The 23,622-nt window shown below is 35.8% G+C and overlaps 1 long non-coding RNA gene across 1 annotated transcript in view; it reads left to right on the forward strand.

The window, feature by feature from the left end:
- Positions 1-20,761, forward strand: part of LOC145686574 (uncharacterized) — a 58,630-nt gene extending 37,869 nt beyond the window's left edge. The window contains exons 2-3 of the long non-coding RNA XR_014131622.1: positions 16,408-16,525; positions 18,643-20,761. This is a non-coding gene — a long non-coding RNA (uncharacterized LOC145686574). The remainder of the gene's footprint in view (positions 1-16,407; positions 16,526-18,642) is intronic.
- The last annotated feature ends 2,861 nt before the right edge of the window (positions 20,762-23,622 follow it).

Genomic DNA, 23,622 nt, shown 5'->3' on the forward strand with positions numbered 1-23,622 from the left:
TGGCTCAGATGGGCAGGTCATGTAGCCATAATGAAAGAAAGTATGAACGCTTTCAAAGTTTTAATTGAAAATTCAATAGAAAACGGTCATTAGGAAGAGTTAGGCGTAGATATGAGGACAATATTAAGATGGATCTCACAGAAATAGGAATACAAAGTAGAAACTGGATCCAGTTGACTAAGAACAGAAGTGAATGGAGAGGTTTTGTGAACGCGGTACTGAACCTCTGGGTTTCATATGCCATGAAGTTAGTTAGTTAGACACAATTCGCCACTAGACCCGCCCTCTCCACGCTGTTTCTAATTTTTTAAAGTGTTCAGTGTACCAAAATTTCTTTATATAGTTGCCTTCGTGTTTGTCCAGAAGAAAAAAAAATTCTCGTGAAGTACTTGATGGATTATTCTTATTAATTTTGGCCAGCATGTAGAGGGTTAGGCCTCGAGGTCATTGGTGGAGGTGATATTCAAATTGGAGTTGATAGAAATCAATCATTTCCGGATTAACGGTGATCACTGTTGAGCAAAAACGGTAATAGATAGCGAAAAGTGATTTCTGCAATGGACATTTCCACTGATTTTTTTATTGCTCTAAAAAAACTTCAGAGCTAGCTGATTATGGAGAACACTTCCTTTCGCTCATGCGACGATTCTAAATAGTCGAAGGGAGCCGTGGTGGCTCAGTGGTAGAGCGTTCACCTCTGGTGCTTGGGGTCCCGGGTTCGATCCCAGACCCCGCCAACTGAACTTTGTGGTGGACAAACACCGTGTGCATAGGTTTTCTCGGGATTCTCCCGTTTCCTCCCACTTTCTTCATTCCAGCATTTCATTCATTTCTCATAATCACCGTCTCCTTTAGCCTAACCGGCATAACCGTGGGACGTAAAACACAAAGATTTCATTTCATTTTTTCTAAATAGTCGAAATTTGCGATTGAATTCCGGTCTGCTACTCGTGCGCTTAAAACAACGACCACTGTGCAAGGGCGCTGATTTCTCTGTATTTTTTTTGGGGGGGGGGACATTCAAACGCTGAAAGGATATATGAGGATTTTAAAACAGATTGCATTCAAATTATGCCAAATATTGTAAATTTACGAATATAGTAAGGAGGCCCACATGAGCTTTGGGGGTTCCGGGCCCCCTTTCTCCCCCGGGATCGGCGCCCTTGCCACCATGTTTGTACGTCACAGGTCGGTATAGGGGAAAAGGTCTGCGCCGCTCACTAGGGAAACAGCTTAGCGAAAGACACGATGCATGTTTTTCAAATATGTACGACGTTGCTAATAACACAAATAATAAGAAAAGTAACAAAATTTATGGTTTATTTAAAAAGCAGGCTCTTTATCTATTTATTTATTACCAATTATTTGAATATACTTAAATATCTTAGAACAAAGTTGAAGTGTACTAATTTGCTATATTATTGACATTGTTTGCAGCCTGAGGTAAGAAACTAATTAATATTCTCATGTTTCGGTCACCCACCGACCTTACCAAGGGAATTTTATTCTTAAGAAAAATGATCGAGATAAAAGCATAGTTATTTGATAGTAGAGTGATAATTTCTTATATGAAAGTTCATCGTGGATTCGATAGTTAGACGCTCAGGGGGATGCCTAAGTAAATAAATACATGAAAAAACATTTCTCCAAGTAAAAATAATCTAAATTCTTTATTGAGTTCAACACAAGGATGCATAAACCTACGCTGAGAACTTTGTTTATGAGCATTCTGATATCAGTGCTATTATCGAATTACTTTACACATTAGCAATATTATTTCATCATAATATCTTCATGCTTACTGTCGTTTACTTTAGCCCATGGAACACACTCGCAAATTGTTTATATTAGTCCATGTGAACATTTACAAATTGGCTGAAGTGTTTTGAGCACGTGAGTTAACATTTAAACCAACAAATAAACAGATGCGGTTTCACAGTAACGATAACAAACTAGTTACAGTGACTTATTACTAAATAACGTAAAATGAAATTTCTACTTTTATGTTCCACTAATATGCCCTGTAGGCAAAGGGAGACGGATGATTAATGAGAGTGAATGATTATAAAAGAATCGGTGGAATGGTCATGTGGGAGGTAATGTTTGAATCGCAAGAAAACCCACGGACACGATGTTGTCCACCACAAATTCATATGGCTTGAATTCGAACCAGGTACCCCTCACACTAGAGATGAGTGCTCCACTATTGATCCACTGTGTCCTTTGATAATGAATGTTTGTGATATGTCATGACGAGTAATGAACACAATATTCTGTTCCAGCGAGTGAAATAATATAAAAGAAATCAATCTACTGGACGAAACTTAACAAAGGCTGAACTCTTTAAACGTTTGCTTTTTTGATTTTCTTTACTTGTGGACCTCAGAATACAAAACGCAATACTTTCACGATATAATCTTTTGCAAATGTACCACCGTATACTAAACATTAATCATCTCAGAGCTGAATGCAGGCTTGTAGTCACCCCAAAAATGTAGGGGGGCGGTAGAAATTAGGGGGCTATCCAACCATATTACCAGGGCATTTCGAACACTTAAGCGCCTGAAAATTGTAATTAAGACTTAGGCGCTACTGTATACCTACTTTTAGGCCACTCTGTATAGTTCATCATCATATTACAGTTTATTTAGAAGCCTACCTTGAAAATTTTAGGGGTTCAGTAAAAATTTAGGGGAGCTGCTTCCCGTGGATACGGGCCTGGCTGAAGGGGAGAAAGAATATAAATAAACTTAGGTTTGTATACTTAGAACACTATTTCGTGTGAGCTTATTGGAAAGAAAAAGCTGAAGTTTCAAAGTAACAACATAAGTAACACATAATGAATTTCTATCAATATTCCTCTTGTTCAAGCTCAAAATATTCTGGACGCCAGGTAGTCAAGGCAATTGGAAATAGGACTCTGGCTCCTAAATAAGTTAAATCAAAAATAAAATTATGAAGGCCTATGTATGAAATTGTATTATTATGGTGCCTAGGTTTGAGAACCGGCGCCTAGGTCACAAGCAAAATTCTCGAGCACTTGTTTTTATGATGGTCTTACGGCAGCCTAAGCATTTGTCTGACTCTATTCGCTACAGCTTTCTTCAGCTTCAAACCACTGCGGTGACCACAAAAGCATTTCCCTTGTAGAAATATAGTAAAAAAAGTAAAGCGCTATATCATACGATTCTTGTAGCATTAAAATGACAAGAGTTGTAGAAATGTAGGGGGACCAATTGCTAATATGCAGAGTAAACAGTAGAAAAATGAAAGGACATAATAGGATATGAATATTTTAAAAAGGATTAAGAGCTTTTTGGCGCAGAAAGTACTTATTTGCAGCCGTAATATTATAGCATTGAGATTCACGACAAATCTTCAAAATAAAGAAAGGCCATAATATGGTGGCCTAGATATTCTCAGTGCTTAGACTCTAATGTTTTTGGAGTAATACAATAGTAAAAGTAATCTTGCTTAAGTGTACAAGTATTTAAAAAATTTGTAATGATAGAACATTACAAATGACCATTAATGTATTTCAAGCTAGGAAAATAGGTCTTATTAATACGTTACGTTTATGTACAGTAAAGTGTATCACTAATTTTGCCACTTTTCCTTTCACTATTCTACTAAATTTATTTATAGTTTGCATTAAGAAACTGTAATATGAAGATTCCCTTAAGCTTCCAATGCGACTCACAGAGCGATACCGAATTGTGACGTCACGCCAAAACCCTTGTCTGTATTGTCGTGACGTAAGCAGCTCATTCTTCCATTGTTTAAAGCGTTGTATCTCCGTGACGAAGAAATATTTTTCTGAGATTTTTGGTATGTGGTATATTGAAGACTAGTTCTGCACGATAATGTCTTTAAATTACAACCTTTGGTTAAAAAGAAAATGTCCATTCTGATAACCATCTAATGACAACTTTCGTGTTCAAAATAGATCAAAATAGAACGAAAACAATGAGAGATAGAGTGAAGCTTTTCTTTTTAAAAAATATCAGTAAAGCGTTCTAAGAATATGTACCATCTTCTTTCATTGTCTTCCATTAACACTACCACTAGCCGAAATTAGCCACTTCCGATTTTAACTTTGATCGCCATAGAGGAAATAGATAATAAGAATTGATTTCCTGTAATCGATTAAACGTCTCAAGAATATATTCCATTTCCATTCTAATCTCTCTACTAAAACCGGCAGAAGTAGAAATCTACTATAACTTCCGGTTTCAATATTAATTAAGAACATACAAACCAAACTTCTTCACGTGGTGTACACGTGACACTGTTACTTGTTGTAATACCATCAATTAATATCACAATAGATGTAAAATAAATCATTTAGAACCTATGAAATTGCATTAAATGAACTAAAAGTTGTTTTCAAGAATGTTCATACAATGCAGAAATTTCAGTGTTCGTTAAGCATTACGGTACAAACTGCTCATCCAGATTTCTACCCTACGCGAAAAGACATAGAAATAGTTATTCGAATCACTTTCGAAACTAAAGGTATGAGAAACTTAAAATTAAATTACGGTGCTGAAAGTGAATCGTAAAGGACATTATAATCCTCTTTTCCGGGCAAACACGAATTGATTTTTATTAAAAAATCATTTCTGTACAATACAAGATGTTTGAACTCTTTATCTTATAAGGAAAGGATAATATGCAGAACTAAAATTTTGGCAAATCAGTATTTGCAGAAAAAGGTCTGTAGAATTCATGCCTAAAATACAAACTTATTTCAAACAGTCTTCCCGATTAGAAACATTAGAAACCTCGTTTAATGTCAATCATACATAAAAGTGATATCACTACAAAGAGAAATTCAAAACATTTTACAGTGGCTATTAAAAAACGTTGCGTGGGTGTTTGTCCTCCGTGGAGTTTTCTGCTCGTGGCCGTTCCCTTAACGGGTTTCTACTCGTGGTTATTCCTCCAAACTCATGAATCATAGTCTGAAGGTGAAGAGAGCACCCTACCTCTATCTACGTTGTCGATTCAAACAACAAAACCAAAAAGAGATAGAAAAACTCTTTTTTTTTTCTAATTTTCAACTGAAACATAGCAACACTTCATAATAATAATAAATAGTTTAGATGAAGAGGTGTATCTTTTAAATAGTATTATAGTTTAGATGATGCTAATACTCTAACTGAACTAAAATGTCCCTTCCCGTGAGATCAGCGAGGTCAAGGAGTGCTGAGTGTGTTCCAAGAAGAGATGAGTGAGTGACAGTTCACACTCACCAGATGATGTTGGTATTGCGGGATCCACCCAGATACAGTTGACAATAAGGCATCTACTTGGAAGAAAGAAATATCGATCAATCTCTGGTTTAAAAAACCAGCATTAACAGGGAGGAAAGTCGATGTGCTGACCACGCGTGACTCCAAAAGCATGAGTGCCACAACGCAGCTGGTAGCTCCTAAGGGCTGGTGCACCAGGAGTTCAGTTTTTTATTATGCTTGAGATAAGATAAAAATATAATAGTTCTTTTTGCTGTTGTTGATTATGCGTAGGTTATTCTATGTTAGTTGGGTTATATGGGGTTATTATCTGCTCTTTATTCGTTCCTTTTAAAGGTATTTTTTAAAAGTAACTTTTAATTTGCTTTTGATTTGCTTCCAAATATTTAAATATTGGCAAATAAAAGTCGGTGTGTTAAAAAGAAATATAGCTTGTGTAATGTGTGAAAGCAAATATCGTTTAATTTTTACATTTCCGTTCGCGTTTGCTCTTCCGTGGGTGCATAAGTTCTGTAACTGTTTTTATTATTTTTTTAAGACAGAGTGTTATTCCATTTTCACTGATTTTTTGAAAAAATATTTATGTACGATAAGTGCTTCTTTTGGTATTCTACACGATTTTAATTGATGTGAAATTTGGCTACATTCCGAGTCAGATTGAAAAAAAATATACCTAAATTTCCTCATAACCATGCGCAAATGTGACCGAAAAGAGTGATTTTGGTCAATCACTCAAGATAGCAAGTTACTCGAACTTTTCAAATTCCATATTTAAATTACAACTATGTTAATACAGGGTTTGTCCAAGAAGTAATGAGACTGAGTCTGAATTTATTCATCCGACTTTAACAACTCCACAAAATTTTTCAAAACAGTCCCCTTGGGCGTCAATGTACGGCTTCCAGCGCGATTTCCATGATTCATACGCTCCCGGGAAAACAGCTTCCGAAATGCCTTTTAAGGATTTGGTTACGGTCTTCTGGATGGCGGCAACGTCATGAAAACGACGATCTTTCAGGGCGGTTTTCAATTTGGGGAGCAGAAAAGTCTGTTTTACCTTCCACAACCTCCCCTATTTCACGGCATACGTAAACCCGTCGTTGTTTTTCTTAATCACTCAAAACTTTAGGTACCAATTTTTACAATTGTTTCTCATATTCAAATTCTCGGTTACAATGTTGTTGTACCGTTGACGTGCACATGTTAAGCTCTTCCGCTATTAATCACAAACTCAACCGACGGTCAGAGTCCAAGAGTTCTCTCACCTTTGATACGTTTTCATCCGAAGAACTCCTCGAAGGGCGTCCAGATCGATCTTTGTACTCAACTGTCTCCCGCCCATCTTTGAAGTCCTTATGCCAGCAAAAAACCTGCACTTTCGACATGGCATTGTCTCAGCAGCCTGCTCAATCAAGGCAAGGACAACTCAATCAAGCAGTTTTGTCCAAGCGAACGCAGAATTTGATTGCGTATCGCTGCTCTATCGTTCGCTCCATTTTTCGCTTTTTATCCCGTGACCAAAATGAAAAAAACACACTTTGCCCAACAATCGATCCTCATTCTCTTACTGCCGCGCGGAGCGATGCTTACCCATTGAGAGCGCTCTGGTAACGACTGAAGCGCTGTGCGGCCGTCAGTCTCATTACTTCTTGGACAAATCGTGTAGCTTAGAATAATATTACATTTCAACTTTAAGCAATTACTGTCAATTATCGGAAAGCTTTTATAACACCAAGCTTTAAATATATATATTTATAAAAGTTCCCTTTAAATATCGTGGGCAGCCGTTCGACCAATCAGAAATTACCATACACAGACAATTCCGACTTACGTAAATACGGAAACATACGGCATTCGAGATTTACGTGAAACAATACTTACGAAAGAAAGGCCCAATCCCTAAGTAAAATTTACAAATGTTACTTACTTCTGAAATTCGATTTCGAGAACCATCTAGTGAGCGAAGCGTGAACTAATTAGATAATTAACTATTATTGAATTACCGTATTACCGGTATTTTATTTTATTTTATTTTTTACCATTCACGTTGTAAAAATATAAGGTTATGTTCTCTGTTTATAAAGCATATTATGTAAATGAGTTTTTGCATTGCAGTTTTATTATACAGTACAGAGGACTAGAGAGATGTTTAACAGAATTTGATGGGAGTTATGGTACTTCGGATGAACCAAAATTCAATTGAACCGGAATAAAGATTTTTGATATAAAGTACTGTATATGTGTATAAAAATCTCAACTTTCATATGTCTCTTGACCTTTACAGCACAGTACAATGCGTGTGCTAAAAATAGACGGGGATGGGCGAGTGGATTTTGATAACTGTTAGACCAAAATGAAATGCTGTACTCATTGGCGCAAATCCCGGGGGGGACGAGGGGGACATGTCCCCCCCAATCTTGGACCTGGGGGGGACTGTCCCCCCCAATAATCTGATTTAAAAAATGCTTTTTCGGATAAGTGTCATGATTTGTGTCCGACTGCCCCAAAGGGATGTAAGATGAAATTGATTTCTCTTGGCTTTTCCATTTTTTTAAAAAAAGAATCGTATTCTGTAGTATTTCAAACTGAACTTCGTGCTGTAGTGAGTTTAGTAGTCTCATCAATATGTATTAATTCCACTTCCGCTATTTGGGCACAAATTGCAATAAATGTCACAGGCGGATATGCCCCTCTCCTCATGCTGGAAAGTTGTCTCAGCTGTAGGTACGGGCACAAATTTCGGGGAAATGGGGAGACATGTCCCCCCCCAACATTGAAACTGGAGGCTCTCCCAATAATCCGATTTGAAAACTGCTTTTTGCAGATAAGTGTGATGATTTGTGTCCGACTGCCACAAAGGAAAGTGAGATGAAATTTGTTTCTCTTGGTTTTTCCATTTTTAATGAAAATGAACGCGTGCAACTGTGCGTGACGTAACCTGATATGAAATATTATCTCCTTTTCTCCCCTAGGCCCTAGCACACGAAGAGTATATAGACTATCCAATGTCAGTAGAACCCATCTTTTCAGTAAATGCGCATTTAATCTATTTGTAGTATCAGCCTAGACATGCTTCGTAAGCTAACTAACTCTATGGCCTATGGAACCCGGAGTTTCAATGCCGCGTTCACAAAAGCTCTCCACTGACTTCTATTCTTAGCCAACTGGATCCAGTTTCTACTTTGTATTCCTATCTCTGCGAGATCCATCTTAATATTGTCTTCCTATCTGCGCCTAGGTTAGTCGTTTTCCGATTGGTCTTATCGCTAACACTTTGAAAGCGTTCCTACTTTCTTCCATCCTGGCTACATGTCCTGCCCACCTAAGCCTCCTAGAGTTGATGATCTTAACAATGTTTGGTAAGCTGTATAATTTACGTAGTTCGTCGTTATGAAGTTCCTATCATTCCCCATTCCCGTTCCTCTTAGTCCGAATATTTCTCTCGGGATCTTGTTCTCAAATACTTTCAGTCTATGCTCTGCACTCAGTAAGCGACCATGTTTCGAAACCATACAGAACAACAAGTATGATTATCGTTTTATACACTTTAAGCTTCAAATTCCTCGACAGAATTCGCGACGAGAAGAGGTTTTGAACTGAATAATAACACGAATTCCCTGTTTTTAGTTGACATTTAATTTCTTCGTGAATATGATTTTCGTCTGTTAATATTGATCCTAGATATTTGAAAGTATCCACTTTATCAAAAGTATTATTTAATATTTTAACACATACATAATTTGCCGTATTACGGTCCCGACGCACTTCCATGTATTTAGTTTTCTCTGCATTTACTTCTAAACCCATGTCCATGCAAGCGCGTCTAATAAGACCTCTGCATTTCTTTCTATTTTTCTCCTATCATCCCCTACTAAATTTACATAATCAGCGTACGCATAACCTGGTGAACACCGTTCAGCTCTAAGCCCTGGTTGCTATCTTTGATTTTCCTTATAGCGTATTCCAGGACAAAGTTGAATAATAATGGCGACAACGCATCTTCTTGTTTCAGGCCATTCTTAACGTCAAAGCTCGTGGCCAAAAATTTTCCTACGCGGACTTTACTTTGGGATTCATTTAAACATGCCTTAATTGATCTAATTAGCTTTTTCGGTATTCCAAATTCTGTAAGAACGTTGTACAATGTTTCTCTCCTAACCGAGTTATAAGCCTTTCTAAAATGAATAAATAGTTGATATACCGGACTACTGTATTCCCGCTTGTTTTCGAGTATTTGGCGAATGGTAAATATTTGGTCGATAGTTGATCGATTTCGTCTAAATCCACACTGATAATCTCCAAAGATGTCATCTGCGTATGGGGTCAATCTTGCTAATAGAATGTTTGAAAGGATTTTATAGGATGTTAACAGAAGAGAGATGCCTCGATAATTATTACAGTCAGTTTTGTCGCCTTTCTTGTGGATTGGAACAATGATTGATTCTTCCCACTCTTGTGGCAATTCTTCCTTGTTGTAGATAAGGTGAATGAGTTTGTGTATCTTGTTCCACAATTTTTTGCCTCCAGCTAAAATTAGCTCAGCCGGAATTTCGTTTACACCCGAGATTTGGGTTTCTTTAATTTCTTTATAGCGATTTTTACTTCTATTCGATTGGGTTCTGGAATATATGGTTCTGAGGTGTGTATCTTCCTTTCTCCATTAGTTTTTGGCTGTATGTTAAGCAAATCGTCAAAGAAACCTTTCCATCTATTTAAAATGCTATCTGTATCAGTGAGAACTGTTCCATCTGCTTTCTTTCATATATAAGAACGAGGTTGATACTCTTTCTTAAATTCGTTGATCCCTTTATACATGTCCCGAATGTTTTTATTTTTACTATTATCTTCAAGTTCCTAAATTTTAGCTTTCAAAATATCGCGTTTCTTTGTTCTAAAAGTTTTGGAAGTTCCTCGCCTGATGTCTACGAAATTTTGTGTAGTTATTTCATTCGGATTTTGTAGCCAACGTAATTTTGCCTGTTTTCTCTTCTCTGCTAGTTCGAACCATGGTTTGTTCCTACGTATTTCCGCGTGTCCCAATTTTTCTTTTGAGAGAGGATGTTTCATAAGCAAAGAAAAGAATTCAATTGCTGGAATATTTTTCTCTATAATCTTAAGGTTAAATCTGTTAAGTAAAGAGTATGACATGCATCAGATTTCTGAAACGATTCCTGTAATGTTATTGAGATTATAATCATTTTGCTCAAAGAGTATTGCTGCGTCATACATAATTGATATTCTTTCTTCATAGTTTCGGGGAAGTCGTCATTTATATTATTATATTACTATAAAACAATTTTAACGTGGATCTTTGTGGATGCCTAATTAGAAACATACCAATTATAAATATGCATGTATTCAGATTTCAGAATGTTTTCACGGCAGTGATTTGTAATACTGATATGTACTACTACTTCATCTACATCACCTAATATATGATATACTCTACAACAGTTGATCAGATTCATCTACCGTAATATGAGTTTCATCTCCCTTATCTAGAATAAGCCTCAAATCTGCCCACCTTCCAATGTTGAAGACAACCAATGGCGTATTTAGGATTTTCTTTTGAGGGCTATGCCCAACACAAGGAAGGAAGTGGGCAATTGCCCACCTGAGTTTGAGAATTAAATATATTTTAATTTATGCATAAAATGAAGTTATAATGACAAGAATTATCGATAAATTCTATATGATATGATACAAAAATTTAGAAGTGAATCTAACCCTTTATTCTATTCATACAAGAAAAAGAAAGCATCCCCTTGGTCGTCCTAATTTCCCGGGCTAATTATTCCCCCGTTTTGATTTTCTTTAATTCAAACATTTCCTTCTTTTAAAAATAACTAAGCGATATAATTGTTCCTTTGTTATAATAACTAAAGTCCTGTCATGTTGATATCCGCGCATGTTGGTGTGGAACACTAGTTTCGCTTATCAACTCCTCTTAGTTTTGGTGTTACTGATGACGGCCAACTTCAATCACAACTGACAACGGTCGATAAAGTATGATAGGCGAAATGAAAGTAGTAACGTCAAGAAAAAGAAACAGAAAAATAGAAAGGATGACAGAAAGAACAATTAAGGACGCAGTTCTTACATTGAATGAAATTTGACAAATACAGTATTATTTCTGAACAAAAAGCATAAGAAAATGGAAAGTCAATGACATTCTTAGAAATGATAAGAAGGATTATTGTTGTACGTGGAATGCGTAAAACTAACAATTTATTTCGAGGGGAGAATGAGCCCGATATCCTCCTAAATACGTCACTGAAGACAATTCTTCTCCCCTGATCCTTCACAGCATTGTTTTTCAACTTCATAAATATTTTGAACATCGCTTATATATATATATATATATATATATATATATATATATATATATATATATATATATATATATATATATATATATATATATATGGGAACGTCTTATCCGTCCCCCCCAATGTTGAAGACAGATTTGCGCCTATGGCTGTACTCATTGTTTGTGTTCTTAAACAAGAGTCAAGTCTACTAGAAAACGTCCTTTTTCCAGAGATGCGGTTAACCTAGAAATTCGGTTAATTGAGATTTGGTTAAACAGGACTCTAATGTATCCATTTTCTTTTCTTTTTTTAAAAAAATGTTTTCATATGTGTTTGTGAGAAATCTTAGGTTATGGTCCAAATTCGACGTCCGTAAATTTCGACTTAAGCTACGTTAAAGAGCCGTAGATTGATCTATTTACGCAAGTCAAGAACTATCTACATATCGCACACCTAGTGGAAGAATGTTACAACTCAAAAATACACATTTGTGGGAACTTGACTTTTAGAGTCTGTTATTCTATCAGAATCACTCCCTGGAATCTAGGGGTTTAATTTGTTTAGTTACGTTTTTGCGAAAATACCATCATTAGAGTTCGTTTCTCTCTCTCTCTCTATTCTCTTTTGAGCGATGATAAATCAAAATTTCCATTTTTTGAATTGTAATACTCTTCCACCAGGTGTGCGATATATTGACATTTTCCAGTTTTGGCCAATGGAAACCTAGCGTTTGTTGACATGTTTCAACTGTGTTGAGTTTACTATGAAAAGGGGTGGACTGGGATGGAAATTCCACCGTGGAACAATTCCACCAACCGGCACCTTTCCAAAAAAAAAAAAAAAAAAAAAACGCCCCTATTTTTTATCCAATAATAATTTTTATAGTTTTATATTTTTTTAATTGGTCTTCTATAAATTAAGGAATATACCCTCTTGTAAATTAAACTATATTCAATTTGAGATAGGTCTACTTTGTGCTTAATATTCTCAATGTTCCTTTAGCACACAATCGCCACAATAGTATAGGCATTCTACTGTTTTAAGAGAAAGATTTTTTGTGCATTTAGCTTTATATTTTCAACTTCATACAAAACATTTGGGGAGTTGGCTGGCTGTTGTAGGCCTATATTTAAACAACTTTTATGAAGTGAAGTGAATTAGTTATATGAGTATACATACCTACAGCCAGACATTGATACATACGTACATGTCTTTCAGATTACATTTTCAAGTTATGAGTAATTTTCTTAGGACATCACTTTTCCGTGCTACATTATCTATGATTTTGTCTACATCAATATATTATATATTGTTTAGATCTACCGGCCCCTTGAAATTGTAATGGACCGGCCCCTGTGGAAAGCTCCACAACTCCACTATGGCCAGTCCACCCCTGACCATAAACTTTTAAAAATATACAAATAATAGTTTAAATTATTTCTCACTCACAAAACTGGGGTGCCTACCCCCTTCCCCCGGCCCCGGGCTAGATCCACTACTGTTCTATAAATGATATCAATTTTTGAATTTCCATCACTTACTGCAACTGTGGTGAGAGAAGGGTTAACGGAGTTATAGGAATAATACCTCTACTCGTGTTTTCTATACGAAAATCCTATCTGGGTCGTTCAAAGCTAAATTCTGAGTGTTTTTTTATACGGAAAGTATGGGTTTAGTTAGTAGCAGTTCATGTGGTTCGGATCACACATTAAGTATAGTTCATGTAGACTCACTGATCGAAATGAATGAATTAAAGTCTAAATAAACAAACGTAAACTTAGCTACATTTTCATTAATTTTGAATACACACCCTTGATGAGGATGTTTTGAAAAGGATGGTATTTTGCCCACATCCAATGTGTTCATATCAAACTTCAGACAAGTGTTTTATAAATATCTTTCAATGGATTGGAATTCTAATGGGTTGATTATTGATGTCACTTTTTATCTTGCTTCTTTTCGAGCAATTCTCATAGATTGTTAGATACTATAATTGCTACTTGGAGACTTGTTTAGAATGGTACTTTCAATCCCACATAAATATGTAGTACCTTACAGTGCATTTTTTTAAGAAATCGCTACTGGGTATCCAGGCACAAAAGGGCCCTTGACACTCACAGCAAAATTCAAAGGCACAGAGATTTTTAAAAGTGCATTTTTGTATAATGTACACTTTTGAAATAATAACATACAAAATGACGTATTTGTCAGACTTCTGCTGACCGTTTCATTTCCGATTCAACACATTGCCATCAATACAGTAGCGGACATTTTCTTTTTCACAGTTTGGCTCAGATCCGCCTGCAGGCCGGTAATTAAAGATAAAACCACACTGTGCTAACCTCATGGAATATTTTCCTTCATTTATTTATTTATTTTTATATCCAGATTTTTAAGTTGGACATAGACAGGACAAGGACAAAGAAACGCGACTGGTACAGATGGAAAGGATACAAAATACACAATACAAGAGACAGAAACTACTCAACAAGGAAATAATACGTGAACTTGACTACAATGTCCCTAACGAAATCATTTTTTATGTATATACGAATGTATTCAATACTAAATATTACTACCAATAATTTATTTTTAAGAAACAATGTATCATAATCAAAAATTTATTTTTATGGTTTAAATCTTATTAATGGTTTAACTCATGGCATGTAAGCCTTCTTGTTAGTGGTTCCACTTCTGCTATAATTTTTACACTTTAAATCTCAATCTGTTTCACAATGTTTGGTTTCTTTCCTGTTTTAAAAGCGTGTTATTCCACTTGTAACTGGTTAATTTCTAGTATTATTTTCACACTTCAATCTGTATTCTTTTCAAATTTTAACCTGTCCAATACTATTTAGTTTCTTACCTGTATTAAAGCATTTTAGGGTATTTGTTAATGGTTATACTCTTGCTATCATTTTCACACACTACATCTGAATGTGTTCTGCATTGTTTGTTTTCTTACATGTTTAGAATTTAATTGAGCAAGTTTCACATGTAGTTACCATAGATTTGATGGAGCCATTAATATCACTAGCAGTCTTAACACCTGTATTACTGTCACAGCAATTGATACATGATCTACTATCCTCGAATAAAGGGCAATGACTGACAACACATTGCAACAGAGGTCTATGTGATATAAATATGTTGATTTTGAATGAAACAGATTAATCAACTCTGAAAAACTTCTTCACAAACTCCCTCCTTTTATAGATACCACTATCAAGTCTGCTCTCCCGTCTGTCCTTTTGCTTCAAGAACTTCGCTACAGCCAGCCTTGGGTCATAGTTTGCAGTACCTATTCCATTTAGCGCATGTCTTGTTTCCTCATCGACAAATGATGAATACTTCGAAGTTGGTTATAGTGTGAAGCAACTCGTTCAACTGACATGCTGTGAGGTAACACTGAAAGTAGGGCAGGAAGAAGTCTCTGCAGTATTCCACAGAAGTCTGCAATAGTCTTCTCAGTCTCACAAAATATTTCATTCCTACATCAGCACTATCCACCAGTAGTGTTACTTCAATTCCTGGCCAGCTGTCGCATACATTTGAGGCAAAAATCTGTACTTCTTTTCCAAAAAAATATTCTACTAATGGACGAGCAGTATTTATCATCGACTGTGCTGAAGATGCGGACAACGTAGTCTAAATGGAGCTGAAAATGCCGTCATCTTCTATGTTCAGTCGAACACCAAGGAAGTTTAGGCAAGACTGCATTATTTCTCTTCGAACAACTACCAGTTTCTCTTCTGACGAGTCACATGTATATTGTGAGTTGATGGCACTGTCGCCTCTGTTCATCGTCATCCACGTTGTTGCTGATTATGCAATCCTTCTTTCCACCAGAAAAGTGATTCTCCAACATTAAATTCAGTTTCCTTAATACTGCACTCAAGAACACCAGACAGTAGATCAGACCTGAAGAATTTTCTGAAAAATTTTCAGAGACATTAATTATTTGACGTGAGAGATTTTCACTAAAAACTCATCGATGTCGACATTCCGAATCAGTAGCTCTTTCTTGCTCTACACCTCGCCAGGTCGAAGGTTGCCAGGTCAGAAACACGACTGGTTATCGTTGCAACACAAAGTGTGCCCCAAAAGTGTAAAAGTTATGTTCATAATATTTTATCAGGAATAATGAGTTCTTTATTGTAACGTACCAAAATAGTATTGTAAGCTAAAGATAAGTAAAAAATTCCATTTCATGCAAATTAAATATCGAAATAGCAAGTTGTTTTCTTCTGTTACTTCCTGTCACAGACTATTCGAAAGGTATTTGGACATGTCAGAGTTCGACTTCAACCTTTCTACCTCTTTAGTCGGTCTATTAACTTTGTATTAGAGTAGAATAAAAGTGCTAGCATCTCGTGGTAGACAAATGAGTATGCGAAACTAAGGAAAGATTAACATCTGAAATTTGAAGAATGATGCTCTCTAATTTTATATCTATCCACAGAACACAAGCTAATACACAGTCACAAAACCTAAGTATATTGAAGTAATTTTAAATTTACAGTAATTCAACTAATGTATTGTTCAAGTACTCTTCCAGTAATTTAAAGATTTATGAAGTGCTCTGGGTATCCAAACTGCTGAGCCTGGGTATCCAAGTGCTGGGCCTGGGTATCCATGTGGATACAAAAAGGTAACTTAAAAAATGCCCTGGTACCTTATATGCATATACCGGTACAATACTAATGGTATGAGTTATATTCATGCTCATTACAAAAATTATATGCAGCTTGAATTAGTCACAATTATTTTATAAAATTAGTGTGTGAAAAAATTAAAAAAACTAAAATAAAATTATAAAATCTTTTTCACTCTCTTTGCAGATTAACAGCAAGTTGAAGTTTTCTGCCCTCTAGCGAGCAACTACAGAAACAGATACATTAGCTCATAAAGTACAGCCTTCAAGTTCCCTGCTCACAAGTGCCATCTATTATTCACTTTGTAAGTAAGAAAATAAATACATTTCATTTTCTAGAAATACTTCGATTCTCGCGGTTCTTATTACCAAGAAAATTTCCGCAGTAATTGAATTCCCGATAATCGGAATGAATAAAGCGTATAAATTAAATTACCACTGTCAAGGACTTTCCAAATCTCTTAGTTAAACTTTATGTATGATTTTTTTTTTTTAAGTGCTAAACGTTATGTTAACATGTTCTAAATGAAGGTTCATTTAGAAACGTAAGCTTATTCTTTAATCTTTATAGTACAGTACATATACCCAAGTAATTATACTTTCTGGTATACAATTGGTTAAGTGTTTGTTTGGTGGATTTCCTTCTGTTTTTTCCTTGGTAGAAAACTCGATAACAACGGATTACATTTTCTATTTCCTGACAAATTTTCTAATTTACTTGTATCGCTCCTCATAGGATAAAAGTGAACCACTGCCTAGAGAATGGAAATTCGAAGTAAATGTACGTACAAATAATTATGGTTGCATATGTGTTGGGCTACATTTCGCGGCCGCGATATTCTAATTTGGGGTTCAATAATTTAAATAATGGAGTCAAATTATACGTAGGTAAATCGCGAGAAATCGAAAATAGTGGTACGTACTTTACACTATGGGTCTATTTAATGTTGTTAGTTACTTCTCCTAACAATAAATATGCCAAAAAGAAACTACAATTCTTTTTTAAAAGGTATAATGCTGATTCATTGTAAAAAGGAAGGTTGTGCGATAGATATGCAGAAGGTTCAAATTCCTTTGCAAATGCTAGTTCTTCTGTGTATCAAATACTATTTATCCTTCAACCTTTTTTTTCCCGCTGTACATTATAGGTTAAAATAATGCTTAATTTGTAGCTCTAATTGTTGAGCTGAGCGAAGCGAAGCTCTTATACTCGGGTTAGCCGTTTGGTTGTCCGCGAACTCCTCCTAGACCGTTTGGCCGATCTCAACCAAACTTAGCACGCTGACAGAGTATGTCGTGCTGAGTGACAACATAGGTCGAAATCAAAAATCCGATGTACCATCGAGGAATAATGACCGAAAAACGCTTCCTCCTAGACCGTTTGGCCGATCTCAACCAAACTTAGCACGCTGATAGAGTATGTCGTGCTGAGTGACAACATAGGTCGAAATCAAAAATCCGATGTACCATCGAGGAATAATGACCGAAAAACGCTTCCTCCTAGACCGTTTGGCCGATCTCAAGAAAACTTAGCACGCCGATAGAGTATGTCGTGTTGAGTGACAACATAGGTCGAAATCAAAAATCCGATGTACCATCGAGGAATAATCACCGAAAAACGCTTGCATAGACTTAACATGGGGAAAAAGTTTTCACGCGATTTTTTTGTCAACAATTAAAAATGGCATTTATTATTGCATAATGGCCAGGAATGATTACGTAGTTTAAGCTCGCTCAGCTCATTTCATTGCAATCGGGTACATCCATTGCATTCCTAGTTTATATTTAACTTTTCTTTCTTTCTTTCTTTCTTTTTTTAGTTTACCACCAACCATCCCAAACTTCATACCATATTTATATAATTATTCAAGAACTTCATGGTTTTATGTTCTATTTAATGTGATAGTGAAAGGAAATAGAGTCTTACACTATAGACAGAGGCATAGCATATAAACAAACACCCGATCGTTCCGTTGAGGATGGGTGTAGTATATAAACACATCATCTGGACAGATTATAGGTGTGGTTTATAAGCCTCAGTCAGTCATTCTATACCCAATCATGTGCTAGATAGAATTTCTGGTAGACTTTATAGTGGCTCGTTCTTGTGCAGCATCAATTTTTAGGTTTCCGAAGAAATTACTTTTTTTTTCTCGTAAACTTCACATGAGGTTTTATTTGCACTCACGCATATAATTTTGTTTAGCTTAATTAAAATATATTGATTGGTCTATGCCTCATCTTTGGATATTTTTTTTCGTTAAACGCTAGTAACAAGGTATTTACAATTTATTTATTTATTTAATTTATTTTATTTACTTTTTGTTCTCTCAACTTCCACACAACTTCAAGTCTTGTCGAATACTAGATGTTGTCATTTTTGTTTGTTTTAATAGTGAATATTTTTGTTCTTTCATTATAGATCATATGTATGCTTGGAATAGGCCACTTCAAGAGTAAAATATTCGCATGGACTCAAGGTAAAAAGCTGCCACGACCTTCTGAGAAGCTGTTTCTGCTAGTGAGAGCGCGAATTCTTCTCTTGCATATGACTTGACAGAAAGCTTATTGAAGGACAGTGATGTTCAATGGCGTAGTAAATTTCTCTCTAAAAGCATAATGTTTACTATTTTTTTACTTTCAAACATAGTATAGGCATGTATCCTTTCTTTCCATGACGCCTTTGCTCTGAACCTATAAATCACAACTATTATGAGACCGCGGTGCCTTACTGGTAGAGCGTTCTCTCATGCGTGAGGTCCCTGATTCGACTCCAACTCTTCCCAAATGGTACTGGAAAAACGCCGTGTGCTGCGTTTCCTCAGAATTGTCCTGACCTACCACTTTCTTCATTCCTGCATTTAATTCATTCTCATTATCAACGTCACCTTTAACTTGAACGGCATAATCGTGTGGTGTTAATTAAATTAAGATATAAAATAGAGCATACTACACACGAACACAACACTCCTAAATTACTCAGTAAAATTACAACTAGATCCTAGCAAATGGGCTGTCACTAAGTCCTTGTTTAATTACAGTGATTTGTAAGACAAGAAATATACGGTTCATCGTTCATGCAGAAATAACAATTCTTTAAGGTTAGAATAACGATCAATGATAATGATAATGAGCAATCATTATTTATTTTAGTATCAGCCTTAAACTTCGTGAATTATGCATTTGTAATTATTTAATAACAACAGAATAGGAGCGTATCCTACATTAATCTATAAAAAGAGTGAATCCACTGATAGATTCACTTATTCACTCCCCACCACATTTCTGAAAATACTAGGTGCAGAATTTTGAAATTTTTATACAAACATTGTCCTTGCATCTTAAGCTGTAGTTAAGATGGATTTTTATGAAATTTGACCCCAAGGGGGAGAAAAGGGGCACTAAAAGTTTTCTTTTCACCTATTTTGCGGTCATCAGATCTCTAAAACTATTAGGTGCACAATCTTGAAATTTTGTATAAATAATACCTATCTTTCTCCTTAAGTTCTATTGTATGTAAGGGATAATTTTGTGAACCCTATCATTAATTCTTCTAAAAGTGTTTCAGATGCTCCACCTCTAACTTCATCCGTCTCCCCCCCCCTACATTTTTGGGCTGGCTGCCAGCCTGCTCCCTCTTAAAGATCTGGCCCCACGTCATTGTCGGAATTGCCCCACCTCGTTATGAGTGATCCTAATGATATGCCTTGATTTATCGTTTTCTACATACTCAAACACCATGCACATACAACGTCATCTTAATTTGGAAATGCATTTGGTGGGCTTCTAAGCATAAAAATGATTACCTCGAGTACTTGAACTCAATTGAACAAACCTAACTGTGGCGTTAACAGCCGATAGCGCAATATATTCCGATAACGTGCTTAGCGCCGTCTGTGTATTCAGTTTATTAAATGTGATGGATTTGATTGTTTTGACGTAATCATCTGGCAACCCTACGAAATAAGATAAATCAGTAATAATAATACCGTGGCAAACATCGTCAAAATGTGGGTGAGGTTAGATTTAGATCGAAGTTGCACCATCCGAGCGTGACGTAATGCCACGAGTATTATCATAGGGACAAAAGTGAAATAAAACGAGCTCTGCGGGGCTTCTAACCCCTTTCGCTCGCCGACGCTCGCTCACCTATATTTCGTAACTACGTAAATCACTTTCTTTATTAACAAAGTTGTGTGTGCAAAGTAGACTAATTACTATGTGACATTACGTCACGGCCGGATGGAGCAGCTTCAATGTAAACTTAACTACACCCCCAAAATCAAGCTGTGGCAATCCGCACATAATCATCTAGTGATATCTTGTTATATTGATTATATTTGTATTTTCAGGTACTTACATGTAATAAGCATTCATTTTTATTTATTAACTTATGTTATCTTTTAATTATATATACAGCTGCATCCTGTATGGAACCATTTATGTTAAGAAAATATTAATAAATACTACCAAGAAGTCTTTTATTATTTCAACCTACTGTATTCCTCTATTTTGTATATTTGTTGTGCTCATAATTATTACTAAACAAAATAAAAGAAAACTTACGAATAAATAGTGAGTTAATTTATACCTAGTTACTTTTCCGCTCATGGCCAAGAGTACAGCGTTTTTCTTCGATAAGTGCAGTAGAAGTTGCCGCGCTACCAATTCGTAATTTAAAGACAACATTAGAACTGGAATACGTAAAATGTGTTAGCTAAAATTAAAAGGCAATGCATTTTTAATTTCTTCCATGCTGTTTGCATTTAATCCACACAGCGTACAATGCCCACTCTGAAGTTATATTCAAAATTAATAAACATATTTTAATTAGATTTTAGTGGCTCAGGGGTAGAATTTTCACTTGCTGTGCGTGGGGTTCTTGGTTCAATACCAGTTAGGGCCAAATGGGCTTTGTGGTGGACAAACGGCATGGTCATGGCTTTTTATCGGGATTCACTTATGTCCCCCCACTTCCTTTATTCCATTATTTCATTCTTTCTCATCACTATTGTATTTTTCTCGCAATTACATTTGAAAGAACAGTAACAACATTAAATAATTAAGATGCCTCACATTGCGTACTTCGATCAGGGTTTGGAATGTAATTTTCGACGAACTCCCAACATTGTAGCATTTATCTTACGGCTCTTCTGGCCAACAGCAACACGAAAATATTTTTTTTTATTATTTTCAGTAAATTTTAATTAAAAAGAATTTGTATTTTTATTACTTAAACGTATTTATGTTTTCCAGTCCCTGTTCCATAGAAAGAGACTATTTGAAAATGTTCTTAAATTAAGAGGTCACAGGAGTGGACACAGATAGTATGAATTAAGGGATTCGTTTTAACTTGGACCGTGAACACTTTTCATTGTCAACTTTTACGAAGTTTTTTTTTTTTTTTTTTTCTTAATAGCTGAATGTAAACAGCAGACGCGTTAATGCAGCTGTACCAATGAAAGCTTCACAGGCATATTATAGTTGTAATTTCTTAAGGAGTTTCGTTTTTCAAAAACTCATTTAGTCTATACAGGGTGTTTCAAAACAACACCGACAACATTTGGGAGGCGATTCCTGACACTAAGATAAGACGAAAAGTATAGACCAACCTGGGCGCACAAATGCTTCCTTTCGGAGTAATAGGCAGTGGCGAGGCCTGAGGGGAGACAAGGTAGACAGCGTCTACCCTTTAGAATTTTATATGTATTAAGCCATTAAGCCTAAATTAGTAACTTAAAATTTTGTAATTTAAAGATTCTGAACTTAAAATTTCCTATAGTTTATTCTGAGCTTTTTTTTTTTTTAATGCTTCCATATGAAAGACAGAAAGCAAAGGGTCTCGCGAAACCTTGAACATTATTTCTCTGCTGCATCCATTTAACTTGCATCAACCTATACAGGCGTAGGAGAAAAGCCACGTAGAGAAGTTAAAGTCCAAAGACTCGCGCTATGTAGTAGTACCTGCGAAAAGACATTTGCTGTTCTGACTACGTTTAGAGGGTTGCCTATCTTGTTTATTTTAAGTTGGATTTGTAAGTGAAAGAAACAGACCGCTATTTCTTCTTATTTGTTTTTCTCCACTCTATGTATTGTATCTTCACTAAGTTAATGGTTTATTGTGTATTTTTATTTGCTGTAAACTTGTCCATTGTGTTTCCGATAATGTCCTCTTCTAATACTGGTTTGAAAACCTACCACACAAATGTACGTTTCTATTTTGCACATCCTGGAATTTATAAGTGGCGATATTATTTTCAGAAGCTTGCAACATCGCCATTTTACCCACTGTAAGAAAAGCATTACCGGTAATAGATTGAAGATGGTTACTAATATTGAACATTCACCTAGTGGTAATTTTAGAACAATATCTTAGGTTGTTGATATATTATTTATTTATTTATTTATTTGTTGTTGAAGATGAATGAATTATTTCCAAGGTTTCGAATTGTCGGTGATATTATATTACAATAAAAAGTGTTTCCCCTTAATGCTAAAACAAAGCTCTTAATTCATACTAGCTGTATCCACTCCTGCTCCTTCTTAAGAGAAACAAGATCCATAAACGTTATTTACCTTCAGCTGCTAGTAACGGACAGTAACAGAGTTGATCTGTTAACTGCCTTCCCATTTGCCGATGGTTATATGCATCGCATTCTCGGCCACGAGCTGAGAAAGGCGCTTTGTAATTTTTGCTTTGAATTTCCTCTATATTGCTTATCCTTTTACCCTATTGCGGCAAAACTCATGAGAACTTTTTAAAATGTATTTATTTTTGTACAATCGATCAGAGTCGATAGATTCACCATAATATTATAGGTGGGAAACTGGTTATAATACGGGATAGTAAAATATGAAGGACGTAATTGAAAGTAAGGTGGATTGACTAATTAATTGATTTGTACTGTATTTAGTTAGGTTCTTTGTCAACAGCAAGGCCATAAAAGGGGAGACCTTCTGATGAAAGTAGGATATGAATTACTCCAGTATATTTGATGCTTTCCCACCTGGAATCTTGTGCTCCAAAGTCATAAGCGCCTGCAACTAGACCAGCTAGAAAAGCTGTGAAAGAAATACAAGGGGATACAACTACAATTGAAGCGGTTAGAGGATGAAGGTGGTATGTAACAAATTGTACATTTCGGGAAAATTGACTTTCATAACTATGTCCGTTAACATACCGCCTTCATAGTTTCTAAATGTCTGCACTCAGACGTGGATTCACTAAATAATGTGTTACGTAGCATGATTTACTTATAACACCTGCATGAACCGCCAGAATGCAACGTTTCAAAAAATGTAACGTAACAGCTTTCAATTTATTAAGGTTTTTAGTCAGTGGCAGCTGTTGAGGGAGATCACACAAGAATTGAAACATTAGGGTAAGGTTTGTTCCCTCATC

Source organism: Thermobia domestica, chromosome 5 (assembly GCF_964235325.1).
Source record: "Thermobia domestica chromosome 5, izTheDome1.hap1.1, whole genome shotgun sequence".
Classification (NCBI taxonomy): domain Eukaryota; kingdom Metazoa; phylum Arthropoda; class Insecta; order Zygentoma; family Lepismatidae; genus Thermobia; species Thermobia domestica.